Here is a 25760-nt window from a genome sequence, read left to right as displayed (position 1 = left end):
GAACAAAAGCTTCCTTCTATATTCTTGTACACATAGGCTTCCAATAGAAAGTGTGGCCCACATTATATCTGGATTAAAGATTTAGATTAAATAAAGGCTTGTTTTCCTACCTCAAAGATCCATATTAGATATAGTCGACAATGAGAAATAGCCACCACTGTGTGTGTGTTTATTCCACATTGAGAAAGCATGTGTTATTTGTCTTTTTAATCTATCTTATTTTATACTTAATGTGAAAATATCCATTTTTATCCATTTTCCTAAAATGATGCAGTTTACAGTTGAATCAACTCTATCATATATGTGTTTCTTTACCTGGTCATCTATCGATGGACCTCTGAGCTGGTTCATATCTTGGCCACTAATGAATAGTGCTGTACTTAGAATGGGGTACAAGCATCTCCACTGTGTGGTGGCATGTATATATCCAGGAGTAGCATAGCTCAATTATATGTCGGGACTATAGTTAGTTGTTTTTGAGAAGCTTCCAAGCTTATTCCTATAGTGGTTCACATTTGTGGCAATAGAAAATGGACTTCTCTTTTCTTATATATTGCTGTGATCTGTTTTTTTTTTTTTTTTGATGGTAGCCATTCTACCTGGGGTGAGATAAAATCTCAGTGTAGCTTTCATTTGCATTTCTGTCATGGCTGAGGAAGCTGAATATGTTTTCATATCTTTATTGGCCATTTGTGCTTTTTGGGGGGGGTTCCAAGACCAGTCCTGGCTGTCCTGGAACTCACTCTGTAGACCAGGCTGGCCTCGAACTCACAGAGATCTGCCTGCCTCTACCTCCCAAGTGCTGGTATTAAAGGCGTGCACCACCACCGCCCAGCCTCCATTTGTGCTTCTTTTTGAAAATCAACTACTCTGCTCAATTGCCCATTTATTGGCTGGATGCTTTGTTTTTCTGGGATTTAATTCTTTGAATTCTTTATAGGTATTAATCACTTGTCAAATGTAGAGTTGACAAAAGTTTGTCTTCTGTTCTGTATGTTGTCTGTTCGTTTGCTGGCATTTTCTTTGTTCTGCAGAAGTTTGTGTTTTGTTTTGTTTATTTCTCATGGATTCCCATTTGCCAACTGTCGAGATTACTGCTTGAGCCAATGGAGTCCTTTTCAGAAAGTTCTTACCTATGCCCATATCTTGAAATGCTTTCCTGTTTGGGGTTTCATGTCTTCCACTAAAGTCTCTGGTCCATTTCAAACTGACTTTATTTTTAACACAGTGAGAGAATGGGATCTCCTTTCATTCTTTTAAATATGGATAAGCTATTTATTAAAGAGGCTGCTGGTTCTCCAGTGTATGCTTGTGACAACTTTGTCAACAATTAAATGGATGTGGATGTGTGTGTTTATTTCTGGCTCCTTTTCTATTCCATGTGGGTTTTCTGCCATTACCGTGTTGTTTTTGATATTATGCCCCATGGTATGATTTTAAATCAAGTATTTTGACAGCTCCAGTACTGTTCTTCCTGATTAGGGTTGATTTGACTATTGGGTCTTTTGTGCTTCTGGGTGAGTTTCAGTACTATTCTTTTAGCTCTGTAAAGAGTACTTTTGGGGGTTTGATGGGATTGCATTCAGTCTGTAGATTACCTTTAATAACTGTATTCGTTCCTCTCTAGAGTAACATAACTGATATATGTATATGGAATCTCTCTCTCTCTCTCTCTGTGTGTGTGTGTGTGTGTGCGTGTGTGTGTGTGTGTATGTAATTTATTGGATTGGCTTACAGCTAAAGCCTTTATTCTTCTGAGGCTCTCACTTAATGGACTTTTTTGTTGATTTCTTTTTGGGAAAGCTTAGTAATGGTATATAGAAAAGCTACTTATTTTGGTAGGTGTGGTTTTATTCAACCCTGTTACTCTTCTGAAAGTGTTCATCACATTTAAGAGTTTTCTGGTGAAGTTAATGGGTTCTTTTAAACATAGGATCATATCATTCCAAACACAGATATTTTGACTTCTTTCTTTCCTGTTTCTTTTATTTGATAGAGGTATAAGAACGTCGGGGCCGGGTTTATGCATGTGCCTTGGGCACATGCAGAGGTCAGAAGACAACCTCAGGTGTTGGTCCCAGCTTTCCACCTTGTTTGACGTGTAAAACAAGCTCGTTTTAAATTTAAATAAAAAAAAAGAATTGTTGTGTCCAAATTCACCAACAAAATTGGGCTATGGTGTTCTTTTTGTTATTGTGCTCATATCTGACTTTTGTTTTATAAAGCAGCTTTTTTTGGGGGAGAGGGGTTCTCTGTGGCTTTGGAGGCTGTCCTGGAACTAGCTCTTGTAGACCAGGCCAGTCTCGAACTCACAGAGATCCTCCTGCCTCTGCCTCCCAAGTGCTGGGATTAAAGGTGTGCACCACCACCGCCCGCCTTATAAAGCATTTTAAGGCATACTGGTGCAAACTCTTCTTTGAGTGTTGGGCAGAGTTTGGCAGTGAGTCAACATGACAGTCCTGGCCTTTTCCTAGACTCCTTATTAGTCTTTCAGCCTTATTGTTCATTATAGATCTGTATAAGTTATTCCCATCCTCTGGTTTTAATTTTTGTGAGCCATATGTACGTAGGAACGGAACCATTTCTTCAAGGTTTTTCAGCATTTTAATAATATGTTTTCAGTCTTCCATAATGATATTTGGAAACATGTTGGTATGTGCTATGAAGTTCCCTTTGTTCATCTTTAATTTCAAATCTTCACTCTGCTTCTTTTGGTTGGTTTGCCTAAGAATTTGTAAAGTTTGCTCATTCTTTTAAAAAACAAACTCATTGCTTCATTGATTCCTTTTGGTCTCCATTTAATTAGGTTCTGCTCAAATCTTCTTTGTCTCTTTCTGGTTTTGCACTTGTCTGTTCTTGGTTTTCTAGGGCCTTCAGATGTGTCATTGAGTTGCTTGTTTGAGATCCCCTGACTTTTAAGGTAAGAGCTCATGGCTTTAAACTCCTTTTAGAACTATCTGTGCTTGAAACAGTTGTAATTCCCTCCAGGGCTGAAGAGATTGCTCAGTGGTTAGGAACATGTACTGCGCTTTCAGAGGAGCTGAGTTGGATTTCCGACACTTAGGTTGAGCAATTCACCACCACCTTTAATTTGAGCTCTGTAGACACTGCACCCATATATACAGATGCACATGGGTGTGTATAATTACAAATAAGTCTGTTTATTAAAGTGTATTGTTCAGTCTCTCTGTATTTGAACACCTTATTTGATTTTTCTTCCTCTTGCCTTCTAGTTCAATTTCAGTGTGATGTAGTAAGATATGGGAAATTATTTTGATTTTTCTATATTTGTTAAGGCTTGCCTTCTGGCCTAACATATGCTTCATCATAAAGAAAAGTTTCTTGAACTTATTAGAAGAGTGTGTTTTTTGCATCTTTTGGGTGGAATGTTCTGCAGATGCCCGTTAAGACCATTTAGTCTATGTTATAGTTTAACTCTGAAGCATCTTTGTTGGGTTTTAGTCTGGAAGTTCTATATGCTGATGGAGACTGGGTACTGAAGTCATCCATCTTACATTAGGAGCTATCTGTCCTTTAATTGGTAATTAGTATTTGTTTTGTGACATTGAAAGACCCAGAGACAGATAGTGGGTTTCAAGCTGAAGATCACAAAAGCAAAGCAGTCAGCCATTTGCTCTTACCGCTACTTCAGACTGAAAAATACTTGCTTACTGAATAAGCAGGAGACTGACTGAAATAAGGAAACAGTGTCATATGAACCAGCTTGAAGCTGCACTAATATGTGGAGGGATGGTAGCTGATTCATATCTCTATTTAAAGAATGGAGAACATAACCAGAGATGGCCCGAAAGTCCAGCTGCAGGGAACCAGAGAAGACAAGAGATTTAGTTCAATGTTATATGTTAAGGTGTCTGTTGTGGGCATCTAATAGTTGCAAAAGAGTGTGTGGGGGATGGAGGGTGTGTGTGTGTGTGTGTGTGTGTGTGTGTGTGTGTGTGTGTGTGTGTCGCACAGGCACGCGCAAGCACCTGTGGTGGCCAGAGGACAAACTCAGGTATTCCTGTTTGTCATCCGCATTTCTTTTTTCTTTGGAGATATGTTCTCTTACTTGGAGGAAGCTCACTAAGTAGTCTGGCTGGCCGGCCAGCAAGCTCATCTACCTGCCTCCCTGCCCCATTGTTGGGATTGTAAGCACATGCCACTGGGCCTTTTATTTTTTATGAGGTCCTGGGGATTGAACTCAGGTCCTTGTGTTTGCAAGGTGAGAGCACTTGACCCACTCAGCCGTATCCCAGCCCCCTCCTATGTCATAAGAAGAAAGGACTGAATGAACTTGATGACAGCATGAAACACTGAAGTTTTAATGTGAATCAGTCTACAAAACCCACATGTAGCTAAAACTGAACAGAAATAAGACTGTGTATAGCACATGTTAACTGATTTTTATTTTAACAAGTAACCCTCTAAGAAAGATGGGCTTTTTATTCTCTCCCAATGCATACAAGTTTAATTACAAAAGGATACTGCCTTGCCCAGATCTAGAGCACTCTACAGTCGGTGATAGTGTCTTAAAATCTTTCTAATTCCAGGTCTTTGCCTATGCTCTTAATTACTTTTATCAGTTTATTTCATTTCTGTATATTTATATTGCTAAAAGGAGCACCACTTTACATGTTTACTCTTCCATTAAAATATTTGAGTCACACTTTGATTTCCTGTTGCTTTATTTTCAAACCTTTAAGTGCTTGGTTGGTGGTTGGGAGAGTCTCAAATACCTCAGCAGTATCAGATCTACTTACAAAAGTGGAGGAGGGCTTGCCTTCCCAGGGTGAGACCTGCAGGAGGGATAGCGCACATTCATTTCAGCGGCATCTGTTCCCATACCTCTATCAGTGGCAGTGGGTCAGAAAATGTCAGTGAGTGTCTTGGGACTTGTCGTAAGTCACAGGTATGTGAACTGTTGGCTTTTGAAATAGCTGCAACCTTCATCATGTGCTGGGTTTCATTTTTGAATACTTAGGAATACTGTTGCGATAACATTTTTATGGGTTTGACATTTTATGAAAATCCAATCCACAGCTGCGAATAGCCCTTTTCCTTCCATGATCTACTTGACAATAACAACTATAATTAGCTTTTATTACCATCCCTTATCAGTTAAAGATGGTAAAATTAGCATTACAAGGATGTAAAGTTAACCTTTATGTGATAACTGCCTATATAAATTCTGTGAAAGGCCTATCATACTCCAAGAGAGGGTTAGCTTGATCTTTAAAACATCTAATTACATTAGCTCTTTGGTTTAGCTTGTGAATGCCATGGTGTTTATAGAATCAATTTGCCTTCTCAACTAATCAAAATTGGGATTGAATTTGTCTGTATGCAGTGCACATTAGGTGTTGGGGGAGGGTACAGTTCCTGAGCTCCAGAAGCCAAGTTTCCCTTGGGAGATGTCTGCAGTAGTGTTTGTGTGTGCTGGCCTTCTGTCTGAAATGATGTCCTTCTCTGTCCTCTCATTTTCTGGTCAGCATCTAAACACGTCTCAAGCACAGCCATACACCATCCTACTTGAATGTTCTCTATTTATTCATTTATTTATTTAGACAGAGTCTATATGTATCTCTGGCTGTCCTGGAACCTGATTTTATAGACCAAGCTGTCCTTGAACTCACAGAGATCCACTTGCCTCTGGATTAAAGGCGTGCACCACCATGCCAAGCTTCTGTCCCCTTTCCGTGTGTGTGTGTGTGTGTGTGTGTGTGTGTGTGTGTGTGTGGTGAATGCATGTGTATGTGCACGCCTGCATGCATTAGGGTGCATGTGGAGGCCAGAGGTTAACATCAAGTGTCTTCCTCAATCCCTCTCTACTGTGCACACCAAGGCAGGGGCTCTCACTTGAGCCTAGAGCTCATCAGCTCAGCTAGTCTAGCTGGCCAGCTTGCTCCAGCCATCCCTTGTCTCTGTGTGAAGATGGCCAGGGTTCTAGGCAGTCTGCGTCGTTCACCTGGCGCACATGTGGATGCTAGGGAATTCGAACTCCTGTTCTTGTGGGTTCACACATGCTTTGCCCACCGAGCCATCTCCCTGTTCCTCTTTTGTTCCTTAGTTGACAAAATGTTGGTCTGGGGAGATGGTTTAGTGGGTAACGTACTTCCTGCACTATCATGAAGACCCAAGTTCACCCTCCTGCCAGTACTCATGAAAAAAACAGGTGTGATGTCACATATGCATCTGTAACCCCGAAGCTGGGTAGATGGAGGCACGATTCTACAGGCTGGACCACTCTGGCGTACTGGACTACTCTGGCCTGCTGGACCACTCTGGCCTACTGGACCACTCTGGCGTACTGGACCACTCTGGCCTACTGGACCACTCTGGCCTACTGGACCACTCTGGCCTACTGAACCACTCTGGTCTACTGGACAAGTTCTATGCTCAGTGACCTGCCTTGTTCCCCAAAAATAAGTTAGAAAGTGAAAGAAGACCTTGAATTTAACCTCTAATCTGTAAACACACACTTGCGTGTGTGTGTGTGCCACACACACACACACAGGGACACACAAAACTGACAAATGGTATATACCTCACCTCACAGACTTACCATTTTTTCTTCTTCTCAATATATGTTTTTATTTAAATTAGAGACGTACCATTTTTTACAATGACAACACTGAAAGGCAAATTTTCAAGTATATGATACATTAAGTATAGTCAATGGATCTCTAGAATTTGTTCCTCCATCTCCATTTTATGTTTGACTAGCATCTTCCCTACTGCTCCCCATACTCAGTCCTTAATGGCTCTAAGATTCTATATATGAGCAACAGGCACCATGCAGTATGTGCCTTTTCATGCATACCTGGCTTATTTCACTTAACATAAATATAGTCCATATTGATCCATGCTGTTTCAAGTGACAAATTTCCATTCTTTTGAAGGAAGTGTAGTATTCTGCTGTGTGTGTATACACACAACTTAATTTGTTTGTCACTTAGGTTGAGAACACAACCTGGTTCTTGTCGATAGTGTTTCAATATGCATGGAAGTGTAGATCTCACTCCCAAACTCTGGTTTTCATTCCTTTGACCATCTACCCAGAAAAATGATTGTGGGTCATATGTAGATCTGTTTTTAACTTTTTAAAGGAACCTCCATACTGCTTTTCATAATGGCCCAACTAATTTACATTCCCACCAAGAGTGCACAAGTGTTCCCCTTTCTCCACATCCTCCCCAGCGTCCATCATCTTTTGATACTTTTACGGTAGTCATGCAAACAGCCGTGTGATGACCTCTTGGTGTGGTTTCAGCTGCACATCTTCTAATGTGCCATACTGCTTGGCCCCCTGCCACTCATGTCTTTTTAGTGCTCTGCATATATCTCTACCATAGAGTTTAACATGAGGTATTAGAATTTTATTGTGTGTGTGTGTGTGTGTGTGTGTGTGTGTGGCAGCCTTCAGTATACCTTTGAATTCACGAACCAGTCTTTTAGTTATGTTATTGGAGTGCCTGGAATACAGTATGTTTGAAGTAAAAGCCCAGTGATTATACAAATACCCCAACCTTAGTAGTTTGGGTTTGACCTGACAGAGAACATGACAGACACCAGTAAAGAAACGCTGGGATCAGATGGGTTGTGCATGCAGGAGCAGACACACCAGTAGCAGCCCAGAAACACAGCACAAAAGAGGAGGCAGGTTAGCAAGTCTTGGCTGCAGGTCTTCCTAGGGGAATAGTCTCAGACAGGGGAATAGTCTCAGACTGCAGTCATCAAAAGAAATAAATTCGGGTACTTTTTAGGAAAATGGATATGATCATATTAAGAAAAAAATAATCCAAAATTTAAAAGACAAATAGCACGTTCTTTTTCTCCTATATATAATATATAATAATAATAATATAATATATTTACAAATAATAATGTGTTAAAATATATATAGGATGTATATGATATGAAAGTAGATACGAGGATATGTGGTAGGAGGAAAACATAGTTGCAGTTTCTACACATACTGGTTTTTGGTAAAGGTCAATCATTCATTAGCATCCATATTTGGACCAGGGAAAGGCCTTGTCATTCCCATAGCCTGACCTGTGATAGCTCTTGCCATTCCCGTGAGTCTGAGGCATTGGGATCTTTGACATGGCCACGTTCATGTCAACCATGCACATGCACTCAGGGCCTCAGCCGCTTCCCGCAGATGAAGGTGTTTAGGTACACATAGGTACACAATCGTAAAGTTAGCTGACAAAGAAAGATAGAGTGCTAGAAACATCAACAATGGCTCCTGGACAAGTGCTTTAGGACCTAAGAGGGGACGAAAGAAACAGCTGGTGATGAGCGAAGAATGGCTCGTGGACAAGTGCTTTAGGACCTAAGAGGAGACGAAAGAAACAGCTGGTGATGAGCGAAGGCATGTCAGTCAGGGCCGGTGTGAAGGGCTGAAGGCATCTAAGAACTTAATGTTCTAGGACACAATTGGAAGGGAGCCCGTGGGGGCGGTGGGGAGTGGAGTCTCATTGGCAAGTGGGAGATGGGTAGATCGGAAGATGAGTGACAGGTCAGAAGGATAGTGTTGTTTGTGTGAGACTAGGAAATGATTGGAGGCGGAATCCACAAATTATCCTGGTGAGCAGTTTCAGGTACAGTGAGCAAAGAGTGATGGGAAGAGAGTGTACCTTTACAGTAGTGATATGTAAGTGGGGCTGAGCGTGGGATAAACAGGAGCCAGAAGAATCCAGAAGCTGCCCCTAATGCGGTAGTGAGCTGGGAAACATTGTCAGAGAAATATAAAGCTATGTTGACCGCATGTGGGCAATGAGGACAAAAGCCGCCCCCCCCCAAGTGCTGAGTTCAGTTAGATACTCAGGGTGTTTGGAGGCTTCAAAATGCAATCTCACATTTTAAACATCAGTAACTGTTCATAGAGAAGAGCATGCACGTGAAAGGGGTCTGCATAGCTGGGAGCGTGGAAAGTTGTAGAAAGGCGAGGATATCAAGCACACTAAGGCAGGTCTGGTTTCAGATGACGGACTAAAGTGGTCCAGTGAGGACTGTGGGAACTGGTAAATAAGGCGGCCTTTGACCAAACGTACAGTCTCCTCCCACTGCTCCCCATCCTTGAGTGGTGCAGCTGTACACCACCCAGCTCCCCAACCAGAAATGGGGTCACTCTTGGCCCCTCTTTTATTTCATCCAATCTCCTTCTGTTATAGGTGAGCAGTCATTTTCCCTCCCTAAGGCCTACACACCTCTCTGTCCCCTGGCTGCTATCTTCACCTTGTGCCTGCTGAGGGTCATCCCCTGCTTCCAGGTGGTTTCAACTTCATACTCCCCTGCTCCACCCTTATGGCTTTTCTGAAACACAGACATGACTTTGTCACTTCCCATGTATGCCTCTGTATCGAACTGTATCCCAATGAAGATGCTGGAGTCCTGCGCGCAAGTGCCTACAAGTGTGACCTTATTTAGAAACAGGGTGTTTGTGGGTGATCAAGATGAGATCATTAGAATGGAACATAACCCAATATTACTGTCTTCTTTCAAAAAAGGGGAAATGTGGTCACAGAAATGTAGGTTCGGTCAGAAATAAGAGTGATGTCAAAGCGAGGATGACAGAAAGATGCCTGGAAGCCATCAGGAACTAGGACAGACATGGAGCAAGATGACACACAACTTTCAAACTTCTAGCTTTTAGAACTTAGAAACAATGTGTTTCTGTTACTTTAGATTATTTAGTTTGTGGGAAATTAATACAAATCCTAAAATAGCTCTCCATTGCTTGGAGACGGTGATAATTAATGTTATGGTTAACTTGGACAAGCCATAGCATGCTCAGGGACTCAGTCAAACACTACTCTAGGGTTTGGTGACAGTGGCTTTGGAAATTTTGATCGTAAAGCAAATGGCCCTTCCTAATATTGGTGGCCTTCATCTAAGATACCAAAGGTTTGGATGCAGGAAAAGGCAGGTTCTCCCCACTGCCCACTGCCCCCCCCTGAAAGATGATGTGAATTACTCACTTGAGATGCTGTCTGTGAAAGAAACACTTCCCTGGCTAGTTTCCTTGAACTGGGACACTGACTTCTTTTTCCCTTTGCACCTAAATTGAAACCCTGGTGTTTCCTGGATCTCAAGCCTACTAGAATTCACACTAGGGACTTTTCTGAAGGTCTTGAAATTTGTCAGTGTCTGTAATCACACAAGCCATGTCTTATAAATCTCTTTGGATGTATATAAACATTCACACAATACACTATATATACACACACACACACACACACACACACACACACACACACACACATATATATATATATAGAGAGAGAGAGACAGATATAGACACACACAGACACAGACTTATATATCTGTGCCCCACACACACACATCCCACATCCTGCCTCTCTGGGAAACCCTAAGACTCAGGGTAAGTTTAAGGTCTATAACCTATTTTGAAGATCTACGATGAGCTGAACTCACTCACCCCGACCCCGCCCCGCTCTGCATCTCGACCATCACAGGACTCGGTTTTGGTCAGGTTCACCATGTACCTTGCTTTCTCTCAGCAGCTGTCTTTCTCGTGTGTGTTGCCTGTGCTTTCAATCCTACCCTTCAAGGCCAGCTTGGTCTTCTTTACTAATTTTAAACAGATATCTATGAAATGCCTGGTGCCATGCTTAGAAGGTAATAAAGTCAACTCAACCATCAGACTCCTAGAATCTGTACCTTGTTGAAGAACAGTTAGCAAAGGAGACAACAAAACACTGAAGTCCAGCAGAAAGTTAGAAGCCATGAGATGCACAGATCGTGGGAAGTAATTTAGCTGACCTCCACGTCTGTGACGTGAGAAAGTACATAGCACACCGTCACACCATGGGCACTCAGCGGAACTCAGGACTCTGGGCTACAGCATCCTTCTGAAGGCTGGGAAGCAAGATGGAACCTAAACACAGGAAGCTTCATAGTGTTCATATGGGGCCTTCCCCTCCCATCCTATGTTCTACTTTGCTATAACAAAAGAACCCAGTGGGAAAGAAAAGGCTCTTAGCTGTCACTATGGGTTGAATGCCTTATAGGTTCCTATTACAGTTTGCCTGCCATTGAGACAGTGTAAGGAGGTGAGACTTTAAAGAAGTTATTAGTCTCGAGGGCTTTGCCCCTATGGGTGGGTGTTGTAGAATATTATTTTAACTAGGCGAAGATGTGTTGATTTGTTTATGCTGCAGAATATTACTTTAACTGTATAGAGGTGTGTTATTTTTGTTGGTGCTGCATTTGTTTAATTATATAAAGCTGTGTTGCATTTGTTTCACCTTGTCTGCCTAAGGCACGTGATTGGTTTAATGAAGAGATGAACAGCCAATAGCTGGGGGGGGGGGGCACGACAAAGATAGGCCAGGCTTGCAAGCAGAGAGTATAAATAGGAGAACTCTGGGCTCATAGAAAAGAAGGGAAGAATGAAAGGAGAGATTGAGGGACACGCCAGGGCAAGAAGTCGGGCAGAAGCCAGACAGACAGACACAGAGAAGCAGTGAAAATACAAATACAGAAGTAAGAAAGGTAAGAAGCCCCGAGGCAAAGGTAGATAAAGAGAAACAGGATAATTTAAGTTAAAAGAGCTAGCCAGAATCACACCTAAGCTAGGTCGAGCACTCGAAACTAATTATAAGTCTCTGCGTCGTGATTTGGGAGCCGGTTGGTGGCCCAAAAGAAAAAGCCTGGGAGAGGTGGGCCTGGTGCCACTGTAAAGGGGAGTTCAGCTCCCTTTTGGCTCCACCCTTCATCTCCACCATGTGATGCAGTGGGAAGAAGACCCTGCCAAGCCACACCCTAGACCGGACTCCAGTTCTCCAAACTGGGAGCAGATATGCTTCTATTCTTGTAAATTACACAGTCTGTGGAGCTGTGTGACAACCTCACAAAATGGACCGGGACATAAACGTAAGCAACACTAACAGAAACAGCATACTAAGTAGGAATGGGGGGTGGTGATTCTGACAGCAGACCATGAGGACCAAGAGGCAGAGACTAGGAGGGGGGTAGGATGTTAAGAAACCAACCCGAGATGGACAGCATTCAGTAAATGCAATGCCTGGGAGAGGGAACCTGGGAAAATGGCCAGGGTAGGGGGAGAGGAAGAAAGGAAGAGTACAGTGAGTGAAAGAGTTGGATTCCTAGACTGAAGGGGATCGGGAGAACCTTACACAGTTGGTGCGCGCATGCGCGTGCACACGCACGCACACGCGCGCGCGTGCGCACACACACACACACACTGAGAACTATCATGAGAAACTCACACAGTGGGTGCACACAGACTGAGAATTACCATGAGATCCTTACACAGCGGGTGCACACGCTCGCGCGTGCACACACACACTGAGAACTATCATACAAACACTTCAGGACACTCGGTGTGAAGGAGAAATCCTGACATTTCAGGAAAAGGAAATTAGAAATTACTTACAAGGGACCATTAAATCAGAAAGACATCAGTTTTCTTAACAGCAATGCTGCAGGCTGGAGCACAATTTTGGGGAAAAAAAGATGTTTCCCAGGGTGAATTTCCAAGAATGCTAGTAGGCCATACATGTTTTCAGCTGGTCAATGTCTCAAGAAAAATTTGCCCCGTGTATTCTTAGGAACCTGGTAGAGGATGTGCCCCCATCTAAACAAGGAAGTGGATGCAGAAACTAGAAGGCCTGTGGCCTCCAGCCCAGAGCAGAAGAAAGAGCTTCCGGGATGAGTTTAAGACAGATGACCTTCTCATGCAGTGGGGCACAGACCAGACGGAGGACGAAGACTTCAGAGGTCCTCTCCAAGAGCACAGGAGCAGGATGGGTGCATGCTTTGCTTTGTTATGTTTTGCCTTATTTTAGTTCTGCTAGAGAGTTCTATGTGGTATTCATGAGTATGTAGGAACCTAGCAAATTAAAAAGATACAAAGCATGGCGCATGCCCTTGCTTGGGAATGATTTTTGTTTTATGTTTTGTTTGTCTGTTGTTTGTTTTGTGTGTGTGTCTGCGTGTAAAGTTATGTGTACATTCACGAGTGTGGGTGTGGGCACATATGTGCCTCTGGGTGCATGTCAGAGGATAACCACAAACGTCACTTCTGGCTTTCTACCTTGTTTGAGACAAGTTCTTTCTGTTATTCCTCATTTCATAAGCCAGGCCCTCAAGATTCCTGGGATTCTCCTGTCGATACCTTTGGCCTCCCTGTAGGAGTGCAGGGATTGGAGACATATATGGCCCTGCCTGACTTTACATTGGGTATGGGGATTTGAAGACAAGTCATCACACTGTGTGGCAAATACCTTACCCACTGAACCATCTCCCCAGTCAAGCTATGACTATTTTGATAGTCATTATAAAAACAGAATATTGATTTAATGACAACATTGTTATAACTTGTTTTAGATAATGGCAGGTGACAAATTCACTTCCAAATATGAAGTGGAGATAAGTGTATATATTCATGTCTATGTACATGAATCTAAGCAATCAAGATATAATCTAAGTCCAGCATACGAAAGTCTGAAGCTAATAGTGGAGGAAAGGGATGTGTCTGTTGGAATAGTTGTCTCTAGGGAAGAGAAATCAGAAGAGTTGTCAAGGGTGGTGCTTTATAATCAGACTTGGGGTAATATGCAACTTCTAAAATGATGTGCACATGTTCATTTGGTTAAAAAACATAGCCAAACAAAACATGTATACAAATATTCATAGACGTGTCAATCATAGTATCAAAGCAGTAGAGCCATCCAAATGGCAGCCAACTGACTACTGGGTCATAACACGTGATATAGTCTCAAACACGGGACTTCATTCTTTTCTGAAGAGGAAGGAAGGGCTAGAGAGATGACTCAGCAGACACAGGCATGTGGCACCAGTCTTGACCTGAGTTTGGTTCCTGGTGCCCAGATGGTGAAGGAGGACACCTGGCTCCCGAAAATTGCCATCTGACCCCCCCACTTATGTGTCATGGTATGTGCAACCCCCAAATAAATAAAATTAAAAATGAAGAGGAATGAAGTAGTGGCACATGGCGTACCATGGATGGACCTTGAAAACATGCTAAGTGAGAAAACCAAGCAAATACACTCAAAACGACGTGAGATTGTTGGGTCATCAAGGTACACACCTGAGACCTCAGCTGCACTCAGTAGGCTGAGACGACAGGGTGGAGAGCTCAAGGCCACCTAGCAAAAACACTGCCTTAACCAAATCAAAGGGTGACGAGAAGCCATGGTTCCATTTGTGTGATACGTTGAGAACAGGCAAATCCATAGAGATGGAAATAGTCATTGTGGATGGCTGGGAATGTGGGAGGTGCGGATAAGCAGGAAGGAACTGCTAACTGGTACTGGGTTTCTTTTGGGGGTGATGAAAATATTCTTGAATTGTACAGCATAATGTGTATACAGATCAGATCCTCTGATAAAACTACTTTGAAAGAGTGAATGCTATGCCATGTGACTCCTATGCCAATAAAGGTACTATTGAGCTGAAGGAAAAAATGCCCACTTTAAGTGTTATGAGTGAAGAATAAATGAAGCAATATACGTGAAGGGTCTGGTCCACAGCCTGGTATAAATATTAAAGAAGCAGCAAGCACTCAAACGGCACTTTGTGACAGGCAGTTTTCCCAGATCGCTGCACCCTGTGCATTTACTCCTCTTAACAAATGCGCAAAACAGACACTGCTGTCATCCCATCTTCTAGATGAAGATCCGGAGGCCAATGAAATTAAATCATCTGTCTGAAGTCATACAACCAGTTCATCAGCAAAGCTGACCTTTCACCCCAGTTACCTGATCCAGAACTTTTACTCGGCCGCGCCCCTGTGCAGGTGATCTGGTGGAGAGACTGAGGTTATGACTCTAGAGTGGGCCTTGGTGTCAGATGGATTCAGGGAGAAAGGAGGCAGAAAGACAAGGCAAAGAAAGCAGAGGCTGGACTCAGTGGGAGAGGGAGCAGCGGAGCGAGGAGCAAGGTGGGAGATCTAACTGGGGGTGCAGGGCAGAAGGGAACCCTGTCTGCAAAGAAACTGAAAACAAGAAAACCCAGAGTTACCCTCTTGTGTAACTGTCACAAGCAATTTTAAACAACATCAGGAAGGAAAAAAAAAAAGCTTTGCCGGGAAAGTCTGATCTAAGACCCCACCTGCCACTGCTTCTCCTGGGTAGATTTTCATCAGGAGAGAGGCAGGTGTAGAGATTACAAGGGAGGGACTTAATGGTGAGATGCAGGATGTGGCTGGGGGCAGTGACAGGTGGCTGATGATCGGGGAGAAGGGGCTGTGTCAACCAGGTGGCAATAAGCAATGTCCTGCCCAGTGGTTTTCATCTTGCTCAGTGTAGGCATGGTTAGGCTCCAAGCCTTTGACCGGAAGCGGATTCCAGCTGAAACTCTGCATGTTTCTTCTCAGCTCTCCATCGTGCTATTTTCCTCTGCCCTCCCTTGAGCGTTTCCTTACATGTTTCCCTGCGCCAGGCTTTGTCCTACCTCGCCGAGAGCAGTGGTCACGTTTTGTTTCTGTCCCTGTCACCGGTCCTGGCAGACACTCACACACTAGAGGGACTGAGGCCCGAGTGCATTTTTCCTCTTTCTTGTCTACAGATTCCCCCCATCTCCTGTGATCAGGCAAAAGCACATACAGAATGTTCCTGCTTTCTGTCCCCCAGGTAAACAAAATGTGGGTTGGTTCCTTTTCATGAGGTGTGGCTGCTGGCCTTTACGCCATTCCGAAACCACAAGTATGTAGACGCAGACCGACAGATATGCTGTCAGCGTATACTCCCCTTAGTAAGACAGTCCATGGAGCCTTCTGCAGGACCCTGGGTGAGGACTGTTCCCAGCAGTGGAAGCCATCAGCATTGTGCTGCTGTATCGTGCGGTCAATCCTATACGGGCAATGTCTGGCTGTTTCTTTAAAGGAAGTCGGGTGCCCTTGAACACTCGCTCTGTCATTTATTAATTGGGGTCCTACTCACCACCTCACTGTTGTCTGGGACATCAAAAGGGAGTTGTCAGTTCTTACTAGAACCATTATAGAATGTACTTTAGGACCATATCTAGAGAAAATTGAACCTTCTTCATGTCTTCCCATTCTTTAGCAGACCCTCTTGCCCAATAGGAGCCCTGTGGGTTTCTTAGTACAAGGTTGCCTCACTAGGCTGATGACTGAGATAAACTGAGAGACTTTATCTCAACATTGTAGGTTAAAAGCAAGAACTTTTTAAGGAGACCTAAAAAGCCAGTGAAGTCTGAGGAGCAGCTCAATGAGTGGGATAATGCTCTGACTTGATGGCTCCTAGAAAACTCAGACACTTGTGGAATGAGCAGGCATCTTCACCATCTGACCCTGGGGCCTAGCCGCAGCAGACATCCCCAGGGCTAAATGACAATATCTCTGTTACGGTTGGAAAGATACTGACTCCAGGAAATATATAGATGATTGGACTCAATATTCAGTCAGCACAACTCGGATCCGGTCCTATGACGGGATCCAGTCTGTATGAAGGAATGAAGCTGGGCTTCTAGCAATAACTGCCTGTATGACCCCCCACTGTTCTTCACAGGAAACTTCTAAATAATTGAACTCTCCAATTGGGTTAAAGAGATCCTTAGCACATGGGTGTTCTATAAATAAAAGAATGAGTAAAGTAATATAATAAGTAACCTTCCTATACGGGCCCTGTGCTTCAAGAGATCATTTTGTTTCATTTGTACCAATGAGATCATCATTAATAAAGTGGGATGGGATGGGGGGGCGGAATGAGGGGAGGGGGAGTTGGATTTGGATAGGCAGGCTCTCCCATGGGAATCCCTTTCAGTTTGTCTCAGGCACACTCCACCTTTTCCCTCAGATCTTTCATTAGAAATGAATAATTTGTTTATCCCTGCTGAAAGTAGGTAGGCTCCTGGGTTTTGCTTTTAGCAATTAGAGTCAGACAAAAGAGTTCAGCCAGCAAGCTGACCTTCGCTCCCTATCTGTGATCAGAAGGGTTTAAGTAGCTCAGGGCCTGCTGAGAGACCCAAGGAAAGAGCAAATGCTCACAGAGAGGAGGAGGAAGTGGAAGGTGGCTCCAGGATTTCACTGTGACCTGCTGTCAGGTGATTTGGGGGGGAGGAGACACAGGGAAAAAAAATGTTGAGTAAAATGCCCTTATAAAGACAAAATCTATTTCTTTCCTGACTGGTGATTTGTCACTGAAGTTACTTCCTGCCTTGTGACCACACACCCTGGCTTAACAGGGCTGCTCTGCAGATCTGGAGGACTAGTGTTTCTGATCACACAGCAGTGCCACCAAGGACAGTTGCTCTACAAGGTAAAAGTTGCTCCTTGTGCCTTTGCTCCTTGGGAGTGTTTGGGACACAGCTGGGGTCCTGCTGCTGGGGACTGTGGGTTTTGCCTCGAAGGGCCTGAGCACCTGTACTCTGAGTCCCGTGTGCCTCCCTCTAAAGACCAGGGGCCTGTGGCTACCTACGGTGGCCGGGGGAGGTGGAGGGTGTTCTCTGGCTTGGTTCTTGCTGAGTTCTCGGCAGTTATCAGCACCCCCTGCCCCAAGAAACTTAGTTGTTTTTTTTCCCATCTTTAAAGCCAAACCACGTTTTGGATACCTGCTGATTGCTCTATTTCAGGAAGGCTATTTACTCTGATTTGGTCAACTTTAAAATGTTTTCAGGAAAGTGCATATTGATCATTTAGACTTTGCTTCTCGTTATACTAATGGGGGTGGTTTAATTTTAGCTTCTGTGGTTGTTTTTCTTCTTTCTTTTAAAGACTTTCTTCAGTGGCTATGTTAACATCCTTAGGTCATGTTATTAAATGTGGGACTGCTTCTGTGAGTGATTTTTGACAAAGGGGTTTTTAATGCCTGTGTTTTCTAACTACATGAAATTGGAGGTCTCCTCTCTTCCATCTAGTCTCTAAAAGCAAAAGCAGTTTGTGTGGGTGGTTTGTGCTATCTTTGTAGAGTTGTCTGGATTCTTTGCTAAGGCTGAAGGCCATGCATATGAATGCTCTCTTAAATTCTGGAGGAAGGCCTCTCTCTGCCTGCAAAGGCAGCTCTTTCAAACTGCTGAAACATAGAGCCTGGAAATATGGAGTTGTCTATTGGCTTTTATTTGATTATCAGAACCCAGGACAGATAGATGATGCACAGAGACTGTCCAGCACACATGCTGAAGCCCAGTGCCTCCTACTGTTGAAAGCTATTTGAGCAGGGCAATTTAAAAACAAGAGCAGAAACACAATTCTTCCTTAGCAAAGCATGTAATGGCTTGTCAACACACACTGTGATGTCAAATGTACACAGAGTTTATCATAATTGGTTTCTGTTAGATGAACTTTTGAAAAGAATGTCTGTGTAGGCAAATTTAAATTTTTCTATAAATATGAACTTCTGGAAGTTGCATTGACCATTAATCTTCACTTGTAGTGCTTACCTGGCTAATTTTAAAGTAGATAAACAAAACAGTAGACTCTCTGGAGGAAAGGCTTAAGGCCCAGAAAATACTGAAACGATGTACTTCAAATATTTTAATAGAGATAGTAATAAGAATGAAATGAATGAAGATAAGAAGGAATGTGGATATTTTCCCCTTATGTTCGGGAAGGAATTAAAATGAATACGGCAGAGTTAATGCCTACCACGTTGGGACTGCTGAAGCATCCACTTGCCAGGCCACCAAAAGCATGAGGGAGGGCTCTTCCGGGTCTCAGCCCTGACAAAGATACCAAGATGCTGTTGAGGCAGTTTGCAGAGGCTGCTTATGGAGCCGTTTCAGTAGCAATCTCTGTCTGGTAGGACCGTTTTGAATTTTATATCCTGTGTATGTTATACCTTGCAACAATCAGCAATGTGGGAAAAAACCTCGGTGCTCTAGCTTGGTTGATGCTTCTAGCTTGGAACCTTCTGGAGAAGGGTGACCAGTGAGTAATGTTTCATTCCAATGCATGTATGCGTTTAAACTAGAACAGAAAGAAGACCTCTGCGGTCTCAATGCTGCAGATGCTCAGTGCTGCATACTTCAGAGCGGCCTAAGGCGTTGTATTGTATGAACTGGGGATGATAACAAGGAAGAAGTCAGTATGTATTCTGAGCAAAGCCCACATTGTTTCAGAAGACATTTCATCCGAACTTGGTTGAGTCTGTGGATAATGGATTGTGTAGATCTGGATGGAGAGCTGAGTGCCACAAACCTGGTTGCTTTTTTAAGTGCTCAGTTTCTGTAGCCACGTGATCTCTAGGAATCCTCTCAAGTACCTTGAGCTATCAGGAGTGGGCTTAGGTGCTGAAGTTGCTGGCCCTAGGTCATAAGAGTCAGGGTGGGGCAGGAGGTGGCCTGGGTTTCAGTTAGGCTGACTGTGGTGGTGGTAGGGCGCATGTTGGCCCGTGGAGCAACTTTCATCATTGAAGCAGGTCAGGGAGCCTAACATAGAGGTGTGTGTGTGTGTGTGTGTGTGTGTGTGTGTGTGTGTGAGAGAGAGAGAGAGAGAGAGAGAGAGAGAGAGAGAGAGAGAGAGAGAGAGAGAGAGAGAGAGAGAGAGAGAGAGAGTCTTCAAGACACCCCTTGGCAGACTTCATGTAACAGTGGGATGATTCATTAACAGTTTTACTAAGAATTTTTGTACCTTCTCAAATTTGCCTTAGCCCACTTCCTCAGCCTTCTCTCATGCCACTTCCTCCAACTGGAACCTCCCCCTCCCCATCTTGCCTACCCACATGCTGCCTGCACTAGACCACAAGCCACCAGAAAGTTCCATGCCGTTTCACTCCTTTTCACTCTATGTCTTCTCTGTACTTCTTCTGACTTTTGTTGAGGGCCACTTGAAAAACCAGGTTTTCTGCAGGTTTCCCTGTCTGCCGCTTCCTCCACTGTTGGGTCTGACGTTTGGCTAATGCTTTGCCTTAGGGTCAGTAAAACATTGACTGCATCTTTCTTTTCTTTTCTGTCCTGCCACGCTCACAGACCCCAGCTCCTTGTCTGCCTCTCCTGGCACACACAGCTGCTGATGATACTGATTGAAATGAACATTTGTCACACATGGCTTGTTTTTGCTTTTTTTAAAAAATGAATTTGTTACATAACATGAAAATCTCTAATTTCACTTCCTAGTTTAGAACTTGTTGAGTTCTTATGCTGCCTGCTGTGCAGGAAGATGCAGCAGTAATTAAAGCATCGCTGCTGCTGTTCTGCATCTTTCCAAAGCCCCATTCTTCACCTCTGCCTCACAGTACCAAGTGGACACTGTCTTCAAGAAACACAAGGAATTACACAGTGACCTTAGCCTTCAGAAATACATGACAGCAGTATGTTGCTTTATTTTAAATACAGTCATAGAAGTATTACCAGCTATCCTTACACGAACTATATTCCCAACATAGGTCTTGTTTGTGACAATAACCACAAAGACACATCCCAGGAACTTCATTCAATCAGTCTGTATTGTTCTTAGAAAATTCTCAATTCACCTTTTCTTTTTTACCTAAAGAGCACAGGCCTCTCTGCAGATACAGAGATAGCGATCAAGTCTCATTAAGGCCATATATGGTAAAATTAAGAAATTTCCTGGTTTTGCTCATGGTTTGCTAAAAGTTTTAAGGTCAGGTTATAAAGTCATTGGACTTTGTGACTAGACTTATGACAGATGATGCAACAGAATGATATTGTTCGGATGAATAAGTTTCTCTCTAGGATTTTTATTTGGGGGCTGTTGGATGGTTCTCCATTCACACACCCAGTGAAATGACATTATTCAGTTTGTGTATTGACTAATGCAAAAATAAAAACTGAAGTCAGAGTCCATCAAAGTTCAGAACTAATCTGTCAGCCGACATGGTGAGTTTCAAGTGTTCCTGTTTTGCTAGATGACAATGATCTTCTGACATCACAACTGATGGCTCTCTGAAGGGGCAAGAAGTTACCTCCTGACTAGATATCCGTCTCCTAGGGGAATCTTGCTCCAGCTGCTGTAGCCAGTGTTCCCAGATGGCTTCCCCGTTGTTTTCCTCAGCTTCCTTCTGACTCAACTTCCTGTCTTCATCACTGACTCTTCCTGTTGTTTCAGTTTGTCAATTTCCATCATTGCATCTGTCTTCCCATCAGTTGCATAATAGCTCCATCTTGTAAGACGTTGCAAGCACCAGAGGGAGGGGGAGAGAGGAGGGTTATCAATTATCAGCCTAATAACTACAGCTGTCGCACCCTACTCTCTTGGAACTGGCCATTTCTCCAAGGGCTTTGACCATAAGAAAGCATTGGTCAGCTCTGCAATCCCATGAAATGAGTACTGGCATCATCTTTATATTTGACACCAGGTTTATTCGTGCATGTATTTTGTTTAATTTTCTATGATTGGATGAGTGTCATATCAACTGTTGGGTTCCAGAGACAGTCCCAGAGCAAACAACAGACTACAATGCATCTGTGCACCAAAGCTCTAAAGTTGAGCCCAGATGGGTGTAAGTTCCCCTGAAGAAGTGCAGCTGTGGTGTGGCCGCTTTTATTAGACACTGTTCTGTTGTCGTTGTCACCGCGTGCTTAGTCCTGTGATTGTGACTGTAATTGGCATTTGCCATTCACAGGCTGCACAACACGATCTTTTCCTTTAAAACCCTGGGAAAGTTCTTAGCCTTAGAAGTTAAGAATAATGTCAGTCAAGTGGCATTCGCGTTTTCTAGTGTGTCATGATTAATAATGGCGAATAAGTTAAGTAATTTGTACACCCAAGTGCACATACCTGAAATTGAACAGTAATTGCCAAATATAGGTGTTCTAAAGACTGTTTACAAAGGAAAGATCATTTTAACTGTGACCCACTCATTGAGTTAAAATGTTTTCCTCAGCCTCAGAGGCAGGTCTATGTCTGTCCCACGTACAAGCTGTACAAAGGCGGTTTCTCAGATATGGTCAGTTCCCCAACCCGGAAGGGAAAGCTAAGATGTTAAATTGAAGGGCCAGCAAAGTCATGGCTCTGTGGCTGCAGCATTGATTCTTAGTTTAGTTTAGCACAAGTTACAGGAATCCCCCTCCCCCATCCTTTTCTCTCTCCCACACACACGCTCAATAGTAGCTGAACAAGTATGGAATAAAGAGGCCGGGTCCTCCACAGTGACAAAGCTGAGGTTCCAGTTTCGGCTACCAGGTTAGCTATGCTCATGCCTTGCAGTCACACAGGTGGTTCGTTTCCGTTTTTCTCTGCTTACCCTTCTCAGAGGGAAGGGACCCTAATGAAATAGCTGGCTGGAATTTAATGAGTTGCACTCTGGTCCTTCATTCCAGCAGTCAGCACTAAAATCTGTCCAAGTGTGTCTCCCAATCAGCGAGGTGAAGAGCTACCTGCAAGTGTTTGTGTGATAGCTGTGCACCCTTGCTCAGAGAGAACTTAGATTAGCATGAGTCACTGTCCTGTTAGCTGCAAGTGAAGTCTCTAAAGCTGGGTCCTTTGAGCTCCTTGATGTAGCTGAGCTGCCTGACTGAAACACCTGAAACCCAAATGCCCTGAAAGGCAAAGCTTTTTGACTGCCGAAAGAATTCTCGGGAAGTTTCTGATTCCTAAATATTTTAGATTTCAAGGTTTTGGATGGGTGCCTCGAAAATATTCCCAGATCTACAAGACTCTGGGCTCTGAGACACTCCTGGTCCCAGGTGTTTTGGATAAGAATGTGTAATCTGTCCTTCTATCACAGCTGTGACTAAATGACTGACAAGCATAACTTAAGGGCAGAGAGGTCTATTTTGACTCATCCTTCAGGGCTTACCATCTATCTGGGCTGGGAAGGCTCTGCGACAGGAACCGCTGTGCCAGCGGAACTGGGAATGTGCGAGTTGATTTGTTCACATCTAGCAGATTGATTTATTCACGTTCAGATCTAGGTTGGGCCAGAGCCAAAGGCAAATACCACCTTCAAGGCCTACCCCAGGAGCCTCACTTCATCTAGCCAGACCAGAGACCCAAAGTTTGTACAAGCTCCCGAAACAGCATCATTATCTGGAGACCGATTGCTCAAACACGGGGAGCCTGTGGGAAACATGTCAGACTCAAATCCTAGCAATTGCTCTTACTCAAGGGAGGACAAGGGTGATATAAATTTCTTATGGAGAAATCGAGGTAATAGGTACCAAGAGAAAGTAAGGGGTGGGGGAGATGTGTATAGTTTTCCATCGATGAGAAAGTTGGGGGATGGGGTGTGTGTGTGTGTAGAGTTTTCCATTGATGAGCACCATTCTTCATCTTCAAACTGTGGATTGAGCTGTCCCCGCCATTCCCAATGGCTTGTAAACATTTTTATTTTAATTTCCTCTTTGGATTGAGGGAGGGTAGTGAGCACATGGAAATTTCTCAGATTTCCCCCTACCTCACTGTCTTTCATGTGGAGATTTTTCATCAGGATATCAGCAGTTCTGTTTCCTCTGACCACTGAGAATGACAGTTGAGACATTGCAGTTCTCTGTTGATGACCAAGTGGTTTTGCTGGCGCTTTCGGGGCCGTGATCCTCCCTCCAATTTTGTGCAGATGTCTGTTTTTTTTTTTTTTAGAAACTTGTATTTTATTGTTTTAAAAGCAGAGCTTGTAGTCCCTGTTCATGGAAAAGACAGGTACAGTGCATACAGTGTGTACAAAGTATTTGGATTTGGATTCCTGTTCTGGCTTTGACCACATCAGACACTGAGAAGTCTCTTGACTCTCTGAGGTCAATTTCTTATCTGTAGACAGAAGAGACTATTGTTTTCTGAGATGCCCTTGAGTCCATTGTTTGCTATCGTTTTTTTTTTTTCTGTATTGCATCTATGGGTGTATACCTACTGTGATCACCACTCCATTTGATAGACATTTCAAAATTTCCAAGCATTTGAAATACACTTGCTATTTTATTTCCCCAAATAGCTATGTATAGTTGGGATTACTGTCTCCTTATTTCATAAGGCTTAGGGGATTTTGTAGGTGATTTATCCACGGGTCATAGCAGTAGCTGGTAAAGTTATGATTCAAAGTTGCCTCTTCCATTTAAAGTGCATAATTTCTTAAAAGTGCAAACTGTGTCTATTTAAACTACATTATTGAGGACTGGAGAGAAGGATCAGAGGTTAAGAGCACTTGCTGCTCTTGCAAAGGATCTGGATTCAGTTCCTAGCACCCACAAGACAGCTCAAAATCCTTTGTAACTCCAGTTCCAGAAAACCTGATGACCTCTTCTGGCCTCCTTGGGTACCAAGCATCACATGGTGTATATACATAAATGCTTACATAAATACTCACATACATTAAATAAAAATAAGTGAATCTTCAATAAACTACATTGTAGTCAGGCATAGTGGTACATGCCAGTCATCCCAACACTCAGATCCTGAGGTTGGAGAATCAAGGGTCCATCCTAGTCTACCTATTGAAACCCTGGATCTCTACCATGACCAACGTGCCACCTGATAATAAGTCTTAAGCATTCCTGTATGCGACTGAGTATTGAATGAGTGTTCCTCATGCCACATTTTCTATCAGTAAGAGACCCCAGATCTATATTGGGTCTGCTAGTTTAACAAACATATTTGAGAAGCAAGCCAATAAGTGCTTGAGGGTTTATGACACAAAGTCTAACAGTTTTGAAAGTATTCTACTGCATTGTATAGCCGCTGAAATTTACCTCTTGTGGCACTTAAAATTTTAATGAGTAATGTCCTATCATAAGCTGGTATTAGTAAATATTTGCTAACTGCCTATGGCATGTCTCTCTCTCTCTCTCTCTTTCTCTCTCTGTGTGTGTGTGTGTATGTGTGTGTTGTGTGTGTGTGTGTGTGTGTGTGTGTGTGTGTGTAATTGACCTTGTTATCAGAGATTCTAAAGGAACAGCTCTATTGAGCTGATTGAGAATCAGGTCACATTATTAAGAATATATAAAAGTTTGTGTTGCCATTGCTAATCTACAGATGTGGTCACTGGTTTTCAGCTCAAACTGGAATATAGAAAGTGCCTGCAGAATTAGGGAGTGACCAAGCAGGGGAAACTACAAAGCAGGCCAACAGAACTTGTTCTAACACTTGGTGTGCCCCAGGGGGGGAACACCAGGGGCCCCAAAGTGTTCTCACTTCTCATGGGTCATGGTGGATGTGGTTGGGCTTTTCTTAACATTACTGTGTATTTTCCAAGTCTGGCCACACTTCCTCAACTGTTACAGGGTACTTTCCACTGTTAGTATCTCAGGCAAGTCAGGGCTTAGAGACCCTTAAAATAAGGTTATTTAATATCAATGCTGATGGTTTCTGGTGCCACCTGCTGGGTCAGCACCATCCCTGGAACTCCTAAGATTGTGATCAGGAAACTGGCATAGGAGCCAAAACAAAGCCATGTAAAGCTCTCTCAGAGATAAACCATGGTGTAAAACCTAGATTTACACTCACACGGCATACACAACCAAAGGTGACTTCTGGGTGCTGATTATAATACATCTTACATATAGACTAGAAATTAACTCCCTGAGATAAGTCTGTAAAAGTTCTGATCTTTGCCTTTTCTTTTAATGGCTAGCCTTTCCTCCCCTCCTCCCTGGTTTCATTTACTGTGTATCTCAAGACTTGAGGTTTTTTTCCCTCCAAATCTTTAGGTTCTTAAGTTCTCGTTGATGTGTTTCCCCACAACTTGGTTGGAACAAACTAAATTTGGGACATTCTACTTCTCTCTTTCAGACTAGCCACTGATTCACTTCTCTACTCTCGAGGGCCCGTTTTCCCAGTTCTGGCATCTCTGGTTCCCTCTTCTCACTGCAGTATTTTCTCAGAGACCATGCTCTGA

At 43.3% G+C, this 25760-nt stretch overlaps 1 protein-coding gene across 3 annotated transcripts in view; it reads left to right on the top strand.

Moving 5' to 3' along the window:
- The window catches only part of Lcp1 (lymphocyte cytosolic protein 1), a 91968-nt gene that overhangs the window by 21358 nt on the left and 44850 nt on the right, over positions 1-25760 (top strand). Inside the window, exons 1-2 of one of the 3 annotated variants that reach the window (XM_040730263.1) lie at positions 15585-15647; positions 17182-17294. The exons of the other annotated variants lie outside the window; for them this stretch is intronic. The gene's annotated coding sequence lies outside the window, so the exon portion shown is untranslated. Of the gene's footprint in view, positions 1-15584; positions 15648-17181; positions 17295-25760 lie in introns of those variants that run through there. 3 annotated transcript variants of the gene reach the window in all.

Source organism: Mesocricetus auratus, unplaced genomic scaffold (genome assembly GCF_017639785.1).
Source record: "Mesocricetus auratus isolate SY011 unplaced genomic scaffold, BCM_Maur_2.0 Super-Scaffold_2245, whole genome shotgun sequence".
NCBI lineage: Eukaryota > Metazoa > Chordata > Mammalia > Rodentia > Cricetidae > Mesocricetus > Mesocricetus auratus.
This window is presented reverse-complemented; position numbering and strand designations above follow the sequence as displayed.